The sequence below is a fragment of the Cryptomeria japonica genome, chromosome 10 (assembly GCF_030272615.1).
Source record: "Cryptomeria japonica chromosome 10, Sugi_1.0, whole genome shotgun sequence".
Classification (NCBI taxonomy): domain Eukaryota; kingdom Viridiplantae; phylum Streptophyta; class Pinopsida; order Cupressales; family Cupressaceae; genus Cryptomeria; species Cryptomeria japonica.
The window spans coordinates 234,786,669-234,804,386 of record NC_081414.1 but is presented as its reverse complement, the minus strand read 5'-3'; the positions used below and the strand labels follow the sequence as shown (position 1 = coordinate 234,804,386).

Here is a 17,718-nt window from a genome sequence, read left to right as displayed (position 1 = left end):
ATCCCCAATAACATATCTCTCCATGGATAGAAAAAATTCTCAAGCAGTCAGAATTTTGATAGCCACAAAATAATTTTGCAAGCATAAGAGAGTGTTTCCCCAATGCTTAATCACTTAGGCAAAGTATTTGTCTAGTTTGGAGATCTGACATCAGGTAGGAAAAAGAAGCATAACCAGCAATTTCTTCAATATATCAAGAATGTCAATGGAAATACTTTGGTGCAAGAAATAGCAGTGATTTTAGACAGCACCAATTATTTTGCTGCTATAATGCAATTTGTACATTTTTATAACTTTATTTAGGTTGGATAATGAAAGCTTAAACCAGTATGGGAAATTAGTAGGAGTGAAACAGTGACTAAACACACTTAAGAAAAGATGGAAAAGGGTCTGCGCTTTTGGGATTGCTTGAGCCCTTTCAAGGAAACTGTTATCGCTGTTTTAAAATTGGATTCTTTCCCCATATTTGGCTATGGTTTTTGAAAAAATTTGTATAAGATGTGGCCCCAAATGCTTCAGCCTTGTTCTAAACCTGGAGGGTCTAAGGTTTTTCTAAGTTTTAGGCTTTATCTTTTGTGTTAGGTCCCCTGGTTTCTATTCCGACGTTACTTTATTTCACTTAAGTCATGGGTCGCGGGGTCGTAAGAAGTGTCCCCCCTTGCTATTTACCTAGGCGGTCATGTTTATTATTTGAAAATTTTCGCCTTTTATTATTTCCTTCTAAAGTGTCGGGCCCAGTAAACACTGATCAACTTCAGAAAAGATCCGACGGTTGGCGCTATTTCGCAAAGGCTAAGTGCTCACATTTTAAGGCTGCGAAATAGCGAGGATTAATATCGGCCGTCCATGTGTCATGCGGAGGAAGTGAAGGTTGCGGCTGTCAAGAAGGTGGGGCCCCCTCTACGTGGTCTTCTCTGGCGTATTGGAGTGCAGCACGTGGCACAGGCCGCCACAGTCAACATTTTAAGATTAAGGATCAAAGTGGGCCCCAAAGATGAGTCAGCTCACAGGTGGAGGTGACTTGGCAAGGATAGCTCTTACAATTCATTGAGACCCCGTGGCTCCTTCCAGCGAATGAAAAGTCGACAGGTCAGCTTCGAAGATGACAGGGCGCCAGGTGTCCATGATGTGTCCGTGGGCCCACGTCTTCTGAAAGCTCCTAGCAGGGTTTAAATGCTGAGCAACTTCTAAAAGGATCTGACGGTCAGCGCTATTTCGCAAAGGTTAAGTGCTTGCCCTTTAAGGCTGCGAAATAGCGAGGATTAATATCGGCCGTCCATCTGTCACGACAGGGTAAGTGGAAGGCATAGTTGTCAGTGATAGCTGGAGCCCCGTGGCTTTCTTTTGGCGTATTATAAGGTAACACGTGGCACGGGCCGCCACAGTCGAAGGTGACATGAAAGCCAGGTGTCCATGATGTGTCCGTGGGCCCACCTCTTCTGAAAGCTCCTAGCAGGGTTTAAATGTCGCGCAAGTCGAGATAAGATCTAACGGCTCGCGCTATTTCGCAAGGGTAAGATGCTCACATTTTAAGGCTGCGAAATAGCGAAAGTTAACCTGGACCGTCCACGTGTCTTGATGACACGCGGTCTAAAAGGCAGCTGTGGGTCCCTATAGTGTATGTTCGACAAATGAAAAGTTGACAGGTCAGCTTCGAAGGTGACACGAAAGCCAGGTGTCTATGGCGTTTCTGTGGGCCCACCTTTTCTGAGGTAGACCTGTCGAGACTGAAGTGGGGCCCCCCATGGTTCTTCTTCCGGCAAATGACAGAATGACAAATCAGCACAGTGGATGACTAGATGCCAGATGTCACTGATGACTCAGCGGGCCCACCATTCCTGAGGACCTGTTCGAAGGATTAAAAGGCGATTAACTTGAAAGATAATCCAACGGCCCGCGCTATTTCGCAAGGGTTAAGTGCTCACATTTTAAGGCTGCGAAATAGCGAGAATGAATATCAGCCGTCCACGTGTCATGATGATGACATGGCAAAAAGAGAAAAGCACGGGCCCGCTATGGTATAAAGGGCGACATTCAGCCAGTATCAAAATAGAATGTGAGGGGATTTTCTAAGCCAATGGTCGGATGCCGCGTGGTATTATGTGGCCAATAAAAAGACAGGACTTAGACTAAGGACAAAGCCGTCAAAATGAAATTCACAGAGAGACACTTGCAGAAAGACTGCGGCCCGTTGGAGCTAAAATATGAATTCTCGTATGAATTCGATTTTGAAGGGACGGTCGAAGCATGCGGAATCAATGTTACAGTTAAGGCCCAGAGTACAAGCATTTGATTTCCTAACAACCAAGTAAGGATATCTCTTAAAAGGATTTTTGCAGAGGAGGCAAACGCAGAGTTATCTTCTACAAATACAGAGAAGGCGAATTGGTTGCAGAGCGAATTTCTTCGAGCAAGCATCAGGTTTTTTTTTTTATTTTGCAGCCGTTCTTGTGTTGTGATACGTGAAACTGTTCTCGTATAGCAGAAATATTTTCAGAAGTAATATTTATCTGGTTGTATTGCAAATGGCTCCTAAAAGGGAATTTTCTGGTAAAGTTGATTATCTTGAAAGAAGTGTGTGTGATGACTTCTTAGAGCAGTTGACGCTGTCAACCAACCAGGCATCTAAGGCCAAAGAATTAGTACCCATGGCTCCCCGACTGAAAATTGGAGAAGGATTGTATGATAAGGGTAATTGGTTAAGAGACCCACAGGTTGGGCTGTCTGGGTTGGGGTTATTTAAAATCGGTTTTGGAATGAGGAATTCTCCTGCTCCTCAAAATAGCATTTGGGAACTAGATGTTGGGAAATTGGTAGTCCCAGGGGTGTTCATGGATACAGATTTGTTAACCCAGATGGCTTTAAATTATGATTCAGTTACCAGGTGTATCCGGGATGTGAATGGAAAAACCCTCGTAGAGATAAATGCAGAAGAGCTGAGAAAAGCGTTTGGGCTTAGTGAGTTTACCAATTTCTTGGAGCATATAAGCTTCACACAATTAACTCAGGTGTACAGGGCACAGAGGACTCATCTCAGGAATGGGCCTCTCAAAGAACTTTTTCTGAAAGTGGGAGGGTTAGCAGTTGTAGGGCCCAATACACAAGAGCCCTTTTCACTAAGTATGTTTACCTTGAGGGCAAAAGGGATGTACTGGGCACTTTGCCAAGTTCTAGGAGAGGATGCTGAATCTAATATACCAAATCATTATCTGTTAATGATTGTTCAAATTTTGAATCCTTCTCTTGCTATTACATTTGATTATGCCTCCTATATTGCTGATGCTATCCATGGAGGACTGATGGGGATAAAGAATGGGAAGGTGGATAGGCCATTTGGGTGGTATTCACTATTGATGCACCTCTTCCTCTTCAAAGGTGGAGATTATTTTGCCAGTGGAATGGATCTGGTAAAAGAAAAGGAGGGAGAGAAGATGCCAGTACAATTATGGAGCACCGTATTGTCATGGGATAGAGAGGATGCAAGTTTTCTAAAGTTTGATAAATACTTTGCATCCAAAATAAGGACTCTTCTTTGCTCTGACAATCCACGGGTCCCCAAGATTCTTCTGGAATTCCTAAGACCAAAAGAATTCGCAGAGAATGTCAAGATTGTTCATAACTGGGGTGATATGTATTTGTATCCAGTGTCCACAGTGTTTAGGGTCTTTGGTTTCAGAGGCACCCCATTTTTGTTACCATACCAGGTCCCCCTCAAAGTGGGAATAGCTGAGATTCTCAGACAAATTGGTGACTTGCAAGAGGCAGAGTTAACAGGCCGAGGTAAAGGGACTATTTTCCCTACAGCTACAGTAGCCCACCAATTTGTAATCACCAAGGGCGGCTGGAAATGTTTTGAGGATTTCCTTAAACCCTACCATTTGTCCACTGCAGTGTCAAGATGTGCTGATCCGGAGGACTTCTACAATGGTGTATTCCGGAAGAAGGTAGCATGCAGAGGTAGGCCCCACCAATTCCACTTTCCTGAAGACCTCATCAGGAATGAATTTGATTTGGACGAACAGGAGTTGAGGAAGGAAAAATGGGTAGCTTACAGGAAGGCCCTGGATTTTGTACATCAATTTGATGCTAGCTATGACCCATTGTCTAGCTTCTTCCCATTGGAAGAAAAGATAAAATTTTTGATTATTTGTTTTGAGGATGTGATGCAGACAATAAAGGAGAAAAGGGGAGTTGTAATTAGAAACAACCCTGAGAAAGCAAGAATGATTTTGGGGAGATCAGCTCCTATTAAAGCCATCCCTCCTGGTGATTACACCCTGCATAAGAAAGCAGGTTATAGTGTGTTGGTGTCTGCAAGAGGGGAACCCTCTTCATCTAAAGGGAAGAGGAAAGCACATGAAGTCATTGACATCCAAGACAGCCCAAAGAAGCAGAGGGTGGGGAAGGAAGTGCAATCAGATACACCCTTATATTCCCCATCCCAATCCCCTCTCCACATTGGAGATGAACAAGCAGCAACTGAATACCTCTCTCAGTTGGGCAGTTTGGGGGAGATTGCGTATACATATGATGAAGTGGAAGAAGGGATGCCAGAAGAACCCACTGAAGCACAAATGGACATCACCTCGACTGAACTCAAAGGCCAGGAGTGGGATCCTGAGATAAAGAAGGCCACTAGTGCTTTTCTAGCCGATGATAGTTTTGTAACATCTGAAGCATTCATGCAGTTTATATGGAAGCAACATATAGATAAGTATAATGCTAGATGTGAAACAAGAAAGGCAGAACAATAAAATAAAGATCCAGCCTTGGTGGAGGAAGAAATAAAACAGGAGATGATGGAAGAATTCAAAACCATCACTCCTGAACAGGGGAGAGATTTAGTAGCACAAGCTGGAGTGCTCATTTTGCCAGAATGGAATATTGCTGATGCTCTGGTGCTGGATGCAGTGAGGAAAGAAACCAAACCCATGGAAGGGGTTACATTCAGTAAAGACAATGCTGCTCTAGTCATGTGGTCCCTTAAGAGAAATGAGGACAAGAAGGGTAAAGACACCACAGGGACAAGTCACATTGGCGGATTGATGGTCAGGAGAGTAGAAAGCACAGGGGTAGTAGAGGCTGCTAGCACGGTGTTGGAGACTGCCAAATTTAGTGTTGCAGTAGCTGAGAAGGATGCTAAAGAAAAAGAGGCTCTCCAGCTCAAATTGGAAACAGTCTTGAAGGCTTATGACAGTGCCAAGGAGGAAATAAGAGGCAAGGAGAGTATTATTGCCAGATTGCAGAGCCAATTAGCAGGACAACGTCAACAAGGTGAATCTTCAACATTAATGATCACCTCTTCTCCTGCAAGACCTCCACCTACTAGCCCCATTATTGAGCTCCCACCATCTCCTGCACCTTCCAGCTCTCAGATGATAGAGATAACTCCCCAAGAATTGGAGAGTCTTAAGCAAACTCAGGCCTATTATGCAGGGAAGTATGAAGAAAAGATCAAGGCCACAGTCTCCAGTTTTGCAGACACTATAAATGCTTCACTCCTTCACAATAGTGTAGGAAAAGTCATGGAGATATGGACTGAGTTGATAAGAGATAAAGTCATATTGACACCCATTTTTGACAGATGGAGGCCTAGGGAGCAGGATTTAGAGTTCATGTGTGTTTCCTGTGATGAAGCAAGAGCTAACCCTATTATCAAATCCACTTCTGATATTACTAAGAGTTTATTGCAATTGGCGACAGAGGTGGATAATGTGGAAAGAAGGGTTAAATTGCTTAAAAAGGAATACACTGATCAGGTGTGTGAATTACTCCCAGGAATTTTTGCTAATCCAGATCAACTGAAAGACAAACAGATATGGCTCAATGAGATAAATGTTAAATTGTCAGCAAGGGTCAAGGGAATTATTGATCTGGATGACACCTCATTTTTTGTTATAACCATACAGGAAATAGAGAGAATTAAATCACACTACAGTTTTCTTAACTCAGAAGTCAACAAACTGAGGAATTCTTGGAAAGGGTTGACTAAGGTTAAAAGTGATGTGATTAATTTTGTATGGCCGACCGAGGAGACGTATGGTGAGTGGGGAATTAAATATTCCATTCGAGATCCGGAGCAGTTAGAGAACGTCCCTGAAAAGCCAGAGGAGGTTGCAACTGAATAACCTGTCCAACAGACTGCTGAAGAAGCTGAAAAGAGCGCATAACTGAAATTGTAACTTCTTCAATTTTTGAAGTAATTGTAACAAACTTTCCTCAAAGAAGTCCGAAGCTTTGTGCATCCATATTGTTATAAATGGATACCAGGACTAGAGAGAAAGGGATCACACAATTTTTGTAAGAAAACGCTGCAGAAATGTTACCTGAGCTTTTCTAAAGTTTAATGGAGAATCAGACTCTTGTAAAATCTTTTTTTCAAATGAATATCAATATACAGACCATCAGTTTTGAGTAAAGCTCTGTGTCGTCTTCAAATTTGTCCTTAATCGTATTTACTCTTTCATTCAGAATAATCTAGGATTTTTCTGTTTGAATGGAATTGTAAAGCAATCTCAGTATGGGTGTTTTTAGCATTTCTCTTTAGGAGGGAAATTAAACAGGCATGACCACTCTACCAGTAAATACTTCGGGACGAACTTTGAATTTTGAGGATCCTAGCTTATTTTGAAGTGATTAAATTCTTGTTGATGTTAGGCATTTACAGGGATAAATGGAGACCAAGTTGATGGGAAGTATAGAGATGTTTTATTTTAGGAGTTTTATTCGAGTTTGAGTGACTCTGTAGCCTTGGATAAAGCACTGGTACTAATCGAAGCTGTTTATTGCATGCTTTGTTGATCAAATATACTGAAGTTGAATATTGTTTCATTCTTTGCTTTCAGTTGTTTTTTCAAGGTGAACAAACTTACTGGTTTTCTGGACTGGTTTGCTGTGGGTTTGTTGCTTTAAGAATGTGAATTTAATTCACAAAGGGTATACCCGCCTGGGCTTAGGGAAGAGCCCGAAGTGTAGAATGTCTAACCAAACCTTGTCATATGTTGTCTCTGAAATCCTTTTATCCTTGATGTCTTCTTGGCACTCATTTTAGATTATATTATTAAAGGCAGTGAAGGGTAATCAGATTTTGAGAACAACAGAAACGATAAAGAATGTGAAGGGACTCTGAAGTCTTTGAGTTTTCCCAATCTCAAAGTTGCAGAATTTTTTTATCAACATAATAGATATGATTGCTTCTACTATATGAATCAAATGTATCCACACAAAAACATATACATATATAATGGACTCCCATTGCAGCATCTCTTCCTGATAAGTAACCATGAGTAACCATTAGTTTTGTGGATCACCCCAAGTAAATACCAATTTCGTATATAAGACCACTTTGGAATTTTCATAAGTATAATGGTTACATAAAACCCATTTGGAATCTACCATAATAAGACTGATTTAGAATTAAAAAATATTTTGCGCATTTGGGTCTATCCAAAAATTAAAAAAAGTTACCTCACACTCGCAGTAAGAATGTTTGGCCACCAAATCCTCTATGGCAGCCTGAGCCTCTGCTTCTTTTTTATGCTTGTGAGCACCACTAGATTCGTATCTCGACCCATTGACAGTGACAAAACTTTTGAAATTTGGTCGAAGGTCAAAACCCTTATTCACATTCTCATACATCGGCATTGGCAAAAGCATCTTCTGTGTATAGTCTTGCTATTCGTTCTTGTGAGACGCTATTAAAAACACTCATAACATCCACCACTCTTAAAAACACTGACGAAGTCAACCTGAGAGTTTTTCAGTGTATGGTGGAAGCCATACCTGAATGTTTAGATATATCATCTTGTCTTGTAACATGGTTATGGCAGAGCGCGCTTCTGAGAGAGCTTACTATATCTGCAATGTATAAACAACTTTTCGTGATTGATTGTTTACCACTGTCGATAAGTTTTATGCGATTACCTATGTGCAGCGTCCCTAGGTAATGATATTTTGGGGTTTATTTTCTTTTATTTTCATCTCTTTTTTTTTCTCAATGGTAGCCACGTATAGGGAAAGAGTATCAATAGTGGGTATAACTAGTGGGTATAACTAGTGGGTATACTAGCAATTGCATCTTGGTGTGCAATGGGTGCATCAAAAAGGTATGAAAAGTCATAAAAAAAAATTTGGTCTATTTATTGCATACATTTATGTAGTACATGAGGTCAATTGGCCGGCCATTTAGCAAGTGATGGTGTTTGTGCAACAAAAGTATAAATGGAGAAGTGATAAATTCAAATCAACTATGCATTCACTTATAGGGTTTCATGCATGATTGAAACAAAACCTTTAAATTGGGAAGATTATAAGATTCCACTACCAATACATTCATGTTATGTTTGGAATGGGAGAGAGGAAGAGATAGGGATAGAAAGATTGAGAGATAAAGAGTGGAAGTGTGTGTGTTTGTGTGTGTGTGTGTGTGTGTGTGTGAGAGAGAGAGAGAGGGGGGGTTGGGATTGAGATAAGAGATATAGATAGTAAAAAAGATAGATATAGAGAGGGAGAGGGAAAGGGAGAGGGATATAAGATGGGAGAAAGAGATAAAGAAATTAAGGAGAGCTGGATAGATAGAGATGGAAGAGATAAATATATATAGAGTGGGGGGGAGGGAGAGAATAAAAGAGGGGGAGAGGGAGATAATAAGAGAGTGGGAGTTAGAAAGATAAAGATAGAGATAGGAAGTGATATAAAGAGAGGTAGAGATATAGAAGTAGAGAGGAATGGAGAGATAACAAGATAGAGATATAGGGAGAGATGGAAGAAGAAATATGATGAGATAGAGATAGACATGAAATATTTATAGATATAGAGATGTAGGAAGAGGAAGAGGGAGAGGGAGGGAGAGATGGAAGGATAAGGAGAGGGAGAGGGAGAGGAAGAGAGATAAAGATATATGAGAAGAGAATAGGTAGAGATGAAGAGATACATAGGGGATAGGGAGGGAGTGAAGAAGGGAGAGACGGGGAGATAGAGAGAGAGGGGGAGAGAATAGGAGAGATAGGTAGAGAGAGATAATAAGGTAATGAGATAATGAGGTGTAGATTGAGGGATGGAGAGATAACTAATTAATTTATCCTTACTTTTGTAAGTTGACAACCTTAAATTTATTAAATTAATTAATTTTGTATGTATAAGTTTCATGTCTTTTTTCTTTTCTTTTTTGTAGATATTGATGTGATATAATGAAAACATTAATATCAAACTTCATTGCTGCCAATATAATGTTGCTTTGGTCAAAATAAGTTTGGTTGTAAATATAATTTTTGTCATACACATGACAACTTATTTTATTCCTTTTGTCAATATAGTGTTACTTTGGTCAAAATAAGTTTGGCTACAAATATAATTAATTAAAATATTCATAGATATTTATAACTATTTTGAATTTTCAAATAACAATTAATAAGTTATAATGATAATTTACATATATTAAAATCTTAAAATTAAATAATTATATAATTTAATAATCTATATAATTTTAATTCTAATTTTAACCTAATTTAAAATTAAATCATACTTAAATTAATTAAACACATTCTAATTAAATATAACCAGAATTCTAATTTAGATTAAAAATTATATATTGAGGGAGAGAAGGAGAGATGGATGGATAGATAGGAGCCATGTCTAGAAATAGAGGGGGGGAGGAAAAGGGATGGAGAGAAATAGAGAGAGAGATAGAGAGATAAAGATAAAGATAGGGATATATGGATGATGAGGGGGGGAGAGAGGGTGATAGATAGAGATAGATATAGATAATGAGATAGAGTGATGGAGAGATCGAGATATAAGGAGATATAGATGGGGAGAGGGAGGGAGGGAGATAACTCAATAGATAGAGAGGGAGAGATATAGATAGTGGAGACATAGAGAGATAGAGGGGGCAAGAGAGAGAGAGAGAGATAAAGGAGGTGATCTATAGGTAAGTAATAGAGAGAGAGAGATAGATAGAGATAGATATAGGGAAGGAGAAACAATGAGTGAGTTAAAGAAAAATAGAGATAGATATAGGGAGGGAGAAACAAAGGTTGTGTGTATGAGAGTGAGAGATATGGAGATAGAGATAGAGAATGACAGAGGGAGAGAGAGAAATAGGGAGAGGATAGAGAAGTAGAGATATAAAGGGGGGGAGAGGAAGATATAGGTAGATATAGAAAAGAAAGAGATGGAGAGAGAGAGAGAGAGAGAGAGAGAGAGAGAGAGATGTTGAGAGGGAGACCGAGAAATAGATAGAGACAAACAAAAAAAGGGTAGATCTATAGGAAAATAGAGATGAAAAGAGGGGGAGATGGAGAGAGAGAGAGAGAGAAATAGAAAGAAGGAAAGGTAGAGATATCACCCTTTTGTCTCGACATTTTTTTTTTGTTTTGATCGATAACCAGGATAATATATTGCTTAAAATAGGAAAGATTTACATCCCAAATGCTGATAAATAGTCTACACAAAATGGGGTCTCGCCCCTACAAAACCATCAGAACCTGAATAAGATACTGGACCTACAGGACCATTCATTACAACAAAATTCCAACCCTACATACACAAGCCCAGAAAAACCCAACAGTCCTAAAAGACCTGCCTACCGAAACCAACCCAAAGCCTCTTCCCTTGAGAAGTTTGGAATACCCCACTTGGGCCCTGCATCACGCATCTCTCTCCCTCCACCTGGCAATGTTCTCGACCTGCCACCACGCAGCGAGCCACTCTCCACCACCTTCACGTGCTCCCGTGGAAGTTGATGGCAAATCATAGGCCTCCCATCCTCGTCCAAAGGAGCTTCAGATCGAATTGGGGTCGTCTTCCCATGAATCTTCACTTGCTCAGTCAGCCCCAACCCACACACAAACTGCACAACCTCCCTCCATCCATTCCTTGTGTTCTCCAGTTGAGTTTCAACAAGACGAGACGTCGACCAAACTACAAAAGGTTGCAACTCCCCCAATTCAATGCCAATCCTCCACCATGGCTCGTCCACCATCTTCAGCCCTTTGCTAACAACAGCTCAAGCCACCACTTCATTCAAACCTCCTGCCCATTTGGGTCGCAACACCAAAGATGCAACCGCTGCACCTCCTTCGTCGACGTTCCCACCGACAAGGCCAGAGCCACGAACATTGACAAGATGTTGAGGTTAGTTCAAGGCTGACAATCAGATACCAGAAATTCCTCCCCAAAAATCAAACGCACTGCCCTCCAAAATTCCTCCCCATCCGCCCAGAAGACATTCATCAGCTTGTTTCTCGAAATCAAGCCACGAAATGCTGACATTTGACCATCACTTGTCAATGAAAAATTTGCCCCCATTCCGTCTCGCCTCTTCACCAAGACCTACACAATCAACCAACACCAAAACCAAAAACAATGAAATGTCAGGGACCCATAATCCAAGGCCTTGAAAAATCCACCTCCATCACATGACATGATTGCTCCACACGAATCGCATCAAACCAAGCATAATCACTAGGCCAACTGACCAATTGCCGCTATCATCACTCCATCGCCGCTAAGGCCACTTGCAAAAATATTCATAGATCACAATCCACGAGGGCCATAACTTTCCACAAGGCTAGTGTCAACATTAACCACATCAAAAACAACTCGGATTCACTTCCCTAGTTTTAAGCAAATCAACCAAGATCATGAGCACTAACATTTCGAAAGTCCTCGAATAATCTAAAATTGTTTTCCAATGAACCATTTGCTCCCACATTTGAAATTTGTCAGCCTCCACATTTGCTTTCCTAAGAGCGTGAGTCACCTTATAGTCTTCAAACCCACACAAAAGAAGTTTCATTCTTCGAACGTGTTTGTCTAAATGCCACGCCTCCATTCAGCCTCTAGCTATCCCATTCACCACAATCTGAGAGTCTCCCTCCAAATGGAGTTTCTTCACTCCCATCTTCTTGGCCATTAGAATGGCCTCTAAAGCTGCTTGGCACTCAGCATCGTTGTTTGATCCATCCACCAATCTTTTGGCTCCTATGGCTAGAATGTTGCCACAATCTTCTCGAGCTATTACCCCAGCTCCAAAGACCCCTGGATTTCCCCTCGAGGTGCCATCAAAATTTACCTTAATCCAACCCTTATCTGGCAGATCCCACTACTGTTTTGCTCCACCCATCCTTTGAGGATTAACCCTCAATAGCCCATTAGCAGGTTGTCTCAACATTATTTTAACTTATATAAGATTTTTCCAAATAAAGGTAAAAAAAAATGCAAAAGATCAACATTATTCTTAGTAAATATGCTCTAATATAAATTTGTGATAAAAATACAAGGCAACTAAGCCCCTTCTATACATACCTTAAACTTAAATGTAAATAAAATATTAAATCCAAGAAAGAACCTAAGTAAGTCTAACAATTGAAGAGTAAGTTATCTAAATTATCGAAATTATTATGAAAATAAATTGTGCATTATATTTCATATAATATGTAATAATATATATAATGTTGTTATATCTTTCAATAAATTTAGTAATATATTCTAAAGATAAATATTAAACATATAATATATTTAATATTTTAATTAATATTACAAGTTGAAGTTAGTTATATATATATATATATATATATATATATATATATATATATATATATATATATATATATATATATATATATATATATATATATATATATATATATATATATATATATATATATATATATATATATATATATATATATATATATATCAGCAAGTGCTATCGAGATGGGGATAGCGCCCTATATTAATCCAAAAGAGACATACATAGTGACATTTACTAAGAACCACCACATTCTTCAAAACAATTTCTAATGCTAATTACATAAGCCTAAGGGTGGTGGCCACCCGCATGACTATAGTCGCCACCTTGTCGACATTTCCTTCTGATAGCCAGCCATCTTCCTACATCATCATCCTTCTGAAAGGTCCCATGTTTGCATTCTTGACACCTACTCTGAAAACCTCCCAAGCCTCCACCATGAATTCCTCCTTCCTCATCTCGATTGCTTCGACAGCAAGCCGGACTTCATCCTCAGGGTCCGAACAATCCTTATCATAAAGAAAAAATAGGGGGTTAAAATACGGCCCAAGAATGCTGGCCCATTCCTCCTCCACATCCAACACCGCTCCTCCAACGACTTCAATATCTTCTTCCCTAACGAAGTCCTCTAGTTTTTCCACACATGCTTCCCTTGACGGTAAAACATCCACCAACAGGCACAAGATAATCTCATAAATAAAACTATTGCACCAGTGCCGCTCCTCACTAAATGCATCATCAAGAATTCCCTGGATAGCATTATGGCCTACGATGTCTATATCGAATAGCCGTTCGCATTGGGCTTCCAGTGTCTCCTCGCGATAAAGGTAGCTCAGACCAAACCTATGAACCATCTTGCTTATGTAGAATGCTTCGTTCCGGACTATCTACTCTATTTTATAATGATCGTCTGAATCTAGAACCCTCTCGGCCTTTCTATATCCTTTTTCTATTTATTCACGGGCTATCCAAAGTTGGAAGAAATGTCAAGGGTACTTCTGCCCTCCCTCGTGAACCATCGGATAAGAGCATACCTTCTCTTATCCTTGGAGCCATGCCACCTTCCGATCAACCAATTCCCGACTTTGGGATGTGGGCAATATCCTCTAGCAATCTCTGTTGGAGATCTCTGTTAGCTGCATTTGTAGGCGACAAGATGGCTGGCAGAGAATTTTCTAACCCGTGATTAGCAAGGAGGTCTGCAACTTGGTTGCCTTCACGGAATGTATGCTGCACTTGGTAATCCTCGAATTTTTGAAGATAACCATAAATTCTTGGGATCCAAGTATCCAATCGCTAGTTCATAAAGCGCTTATTGGTGATGCCATTGAGAACCACTTTTGAGTCTCCTTCAATCACCACCTTTGTTAATCTGTTAGTAATTGCCCATTTGAGTCCTTCCTCTAGAGCTATGATTTCTACTATGTTGTTAGAGACAACGCCCGCTTGACCACATATCGCCCCTATAAAGCTGCCCTTCTCGTCTCTAATAACCGCTCCATAGCCTGATAATCCTGGATTTCCTTTGCTAGCCCCATCGAAGTTCATTTTTTTCCATCCACTAGGGGGGGCTTCCATTTAACCTTTTTTCGTTCTATTGACTTAACACCTTGGGTGTGATTGCTACTCTATTTAAACTTCCACATCTACTCCATTTCCATATCCCACTTTGAGTAATATTTATATTTACTGCCGAAGATCTTGCCATTAATTGTTTCTTCAATGGCCCCTTGAATTTTATTGATTAGTATATTGACCTCCAGCTCTTCTTCCCTAAAAATCCTTTTGTTTCTATCTTTTCACACATGCCACACCATCAAAGAAGGAGACGTAATCCACAAGCTTCCCCATTTCAAAGATCTGCCCCCTGTTAGCCAAGCATGAATGAATTCTTCGAAGGAATCGTTATAAACCATATAGTTCTAAAGTTGCATCTGCAACCAATCCCAACACTTCCTAGAGAAAGGACAATTGTACAATAAATGATTTCCTGTTTCTTCCTCATTTTTGCAAAGACAACATCTATTGGGCCCCTGGATACCTATTAACTTCAATCTGTCACTGGTGAGGATTTTTCCATGCAAAGCAATCCAGAGGAAATCCCCTGCCTCAGGTAACACCCATTTGTCCCAACATAAGGCAGTCGGCCAGTCCCCATATTTTTGCCTCCTTCTTTGTAATTCATATCCCAAGTTAACCTTATAACTCCCTGATTTAGATGCGTTCCAGATAAGAGTGTCTTTTTCGGTTGACAAATGAATGATTCTACTTCGGAGGATATTATTCACCTTCGCACTATTTGCAATCTGAACATTTTCGAACACCTTCCATCTTATTGGGGAATTTGGATGACTCTCTACTTGAACACAGTCTGCCACCCTTTCACCCATAGAAGCTTCCATCTCATTTATCCAATCCTGGTCATCAATTTCATCAACTAGTGCTTTGTCGTCATTCCATGAATCCCTCTAGAATTTAGCCTTGCGACCATCGCCTATTCTCCATGTCAGATGATTGGTTATGATCCTCCTACTCTCCCATATGAATTTCCAAAGCGGGGACCCTCCAATTGAGTTCGCCATGGTGAAAATTCTTTCTGGCTCATTCGAATCCAGATATTTATGCGACATTATCTTGCACTAGCCTTTGTTAGGGCTATTGTACATCTTCCAAGCTAACTTTGCACCCAATGCCAAATTCTACAAGTTCATCTTTCTTAGATCCGCTCCGCCTTCCGTTTTGAGCATACAAACTGTTTCCCAATTGATCAACGAAATCTTTTTTCCTTCCTTCGATCCCTCCCAGATGAACCTTTTTTAATAGGCCATCCATTGTCGTCAATGCCTTATGTGGAGCCCTGTAGCATGACATGTAATAAATAAGGATGGTCGATAGCACTGATTTGATCATCTGAATTCGCCCCGCCTGTGAAAGCCACTTGTTCTTCCAGAGGGCTAATTTGGCTTTGCATTTATTGACGACTTCTTCCCATAGCCTATTGTCTACTTTGCCTGCAAACAGGGGGGGGGACCCTAAGGTATTGAGTTGGGAAGACACCTTGGCCAAATTGCAGTGCTCCAGCTATTTTCCCTTGCATTTTCTTGTTGGAATTGAGGAAGTTTTGGGACTTCTGTTTGTTCATGCTCTGCTCGGATTCCTTTTCGTATTCTTCCAAAATGCTACCAATGACCTGAGCTTCTCTTTCCGAGGCAACGCCGAAGAGAATGGTATCGTCTACGAATTGGGAGTGGGACACCGGGCTCAATCTTTCGTTAAATGAAAACCCTTTCCAAAGACCTTGCTCAACCTTAATTTTGATCTGCCTGCCTAGCACTTCTGCCATAAGAACAAATAGGAATGGCGACAAAGGATCTCCTTGTCGTAGCCCGTTAGAAGCTTTGAAGAAACTGCATGCGGAGCCATTAACAATAATCAAGAAAGAAGATGAAGTTATATATTATATTATACTTAGTATATAATTATTTTGTATAATAACTATATATTATATTAAATTTATACTTAATAATGTATAATTTATATAAACATTAAATTTATAATATTAAATTAAGAAATATTTAAATCTAACATATTTTGATTATATTCAAACTATAATCATTCTTTTTAAAATTATCATTTAAAAAATATAATTATTACATTACAGACAATATTAAGAAAGATATATTGAATAATAAAATTTAAAAATTATTATTAAAAAATTAAGTTTAAAAAATGAAATCACACTTCAAATAAAAATAAATTATACAAATATTGTTAAAGTTAAAATTTTAATTTTTATATTAAAAATCAAAATAAAACCAAATTTAAAAAGTTAAAATAAAATAAAACATTTTAAAAAGTAAATTAATTTTTTATTTTGATTATATAATTTTTCTTTTCATCTTTTAATATCATAAAAGTGAAGTAAAGTTGATTTTAAAATAGTTAATATATATTTTAAAGATTTTTCTAATGTATATTTTTCTAATTAATATATATTTTAATAATAAATAGGTATTAAATTGTCTATTTGGGAAATTATAGAGCACTTCGTCCAATCACATAGCATGAGAAAAGTGAAAAACTATCTTTTTCTAATGTATTTTCACATAGCATGGGAAAAGTGAAAAAACTATCTTTTTCTAATGTATTTCTTTGATTTGTTAAAAGTAAATGAAAACAAATTAACGTTGTTGATTTCAAAGCAAACACATGCTACATGGATTGTAGCAAAGGTGGGGAATGTGGATTGTAGCGAAGGAGTACGTTAATTGATGCACAATGAAGTTTCGAAAAAATCAACTTCAAGCATGCTCCCAGTGTCGTACACGGAAATGCAAGTGGACCAAAAAAAATGGATAAATATTCGCGCGACAATGCAAGTGAACAATAATATTCGACTCGCCGTGAATGGAAAGTTGAATCAGAAAATGGATGAAAGTGGAAGCAGAAAATAGACAAAAAGTGGAAGCAGAAAATAAAAACGGCAAAATATCCAACGACACCGAACATTCCAATCGTCTTGCAATGTACTTGGGCAATGTTAACCATCGATCATTGCAGAAGATGTAATTGAAGTGTCAGAAAGAATTGAAAAGTATGTAGGAGTTTGTGCGCGTGCATGGAGAAGATAGGTGAAAGCGATGATACGCGAAAGCAATGCATGCAAAAATTGTGATCCCGTGGAAGAGAATCGACGAATTAAAATGATAGAAAATGAAGGGTTAATATGACTGCAATGGTCTTGCAGTACCTTTAAACGATTCTTAACTATAGATATGAAAAAGCAGGTCGTCCATCTCATATAAGGAAATGCCTTCGGTGTAATTAATTTTATATATTTAGAATTCTTAAACAATATATCGGATTTTGATTATTATTTTTTGTTGTCTTCATATGCGACTTAACTACTTATAACTAAGGTTCTAGCTTCTAGGTAGTAACTATGCACGTTGTAGAATTTGTTATGTGCGAAATGGTCAAAAAGTGGTCATTTCAAAGTGTTGTCGAATACATGATGGACTTTGCACCAATAGTGGTTCACTAGACCACTGATATAATTTTTTAAAATATCCAATTACAAATATAAAAAACATCTAATTAAAAAATAAATAACACCTAATTATAAGTGTATTTGTATGGGTCCACTCACATTTTTCACTTTAATGTTATGAGTGTGTAGCCATCAA

The 17,718-nt window shown here is 39.0% G+C and overlaps 1 long non-coding RNA gene across 1 annotated transcript in view; it reads right to left on the bottom strand.

Moving 5' to 3' along the window:
* The window catches only part of LOC131077784 (uncharacterized), a 45,906-nt gene extending 37,973 nt beyond the window's left edge, over nt 1–7,933 (bottom strand). Inside the window, exon 1 of the long non-coding RNA XR_009113650.2 lies at nt 7,468–7,933. This is a non-coding gene — a long non-coding RNA (uncharacterized LOC131077784). The remainder of the gene's footprint in view (nt 1–7,467) is intronic.
* Between the last annotated feature and the right edge of the window lie 9,785 nt (nt 7,934–17,718).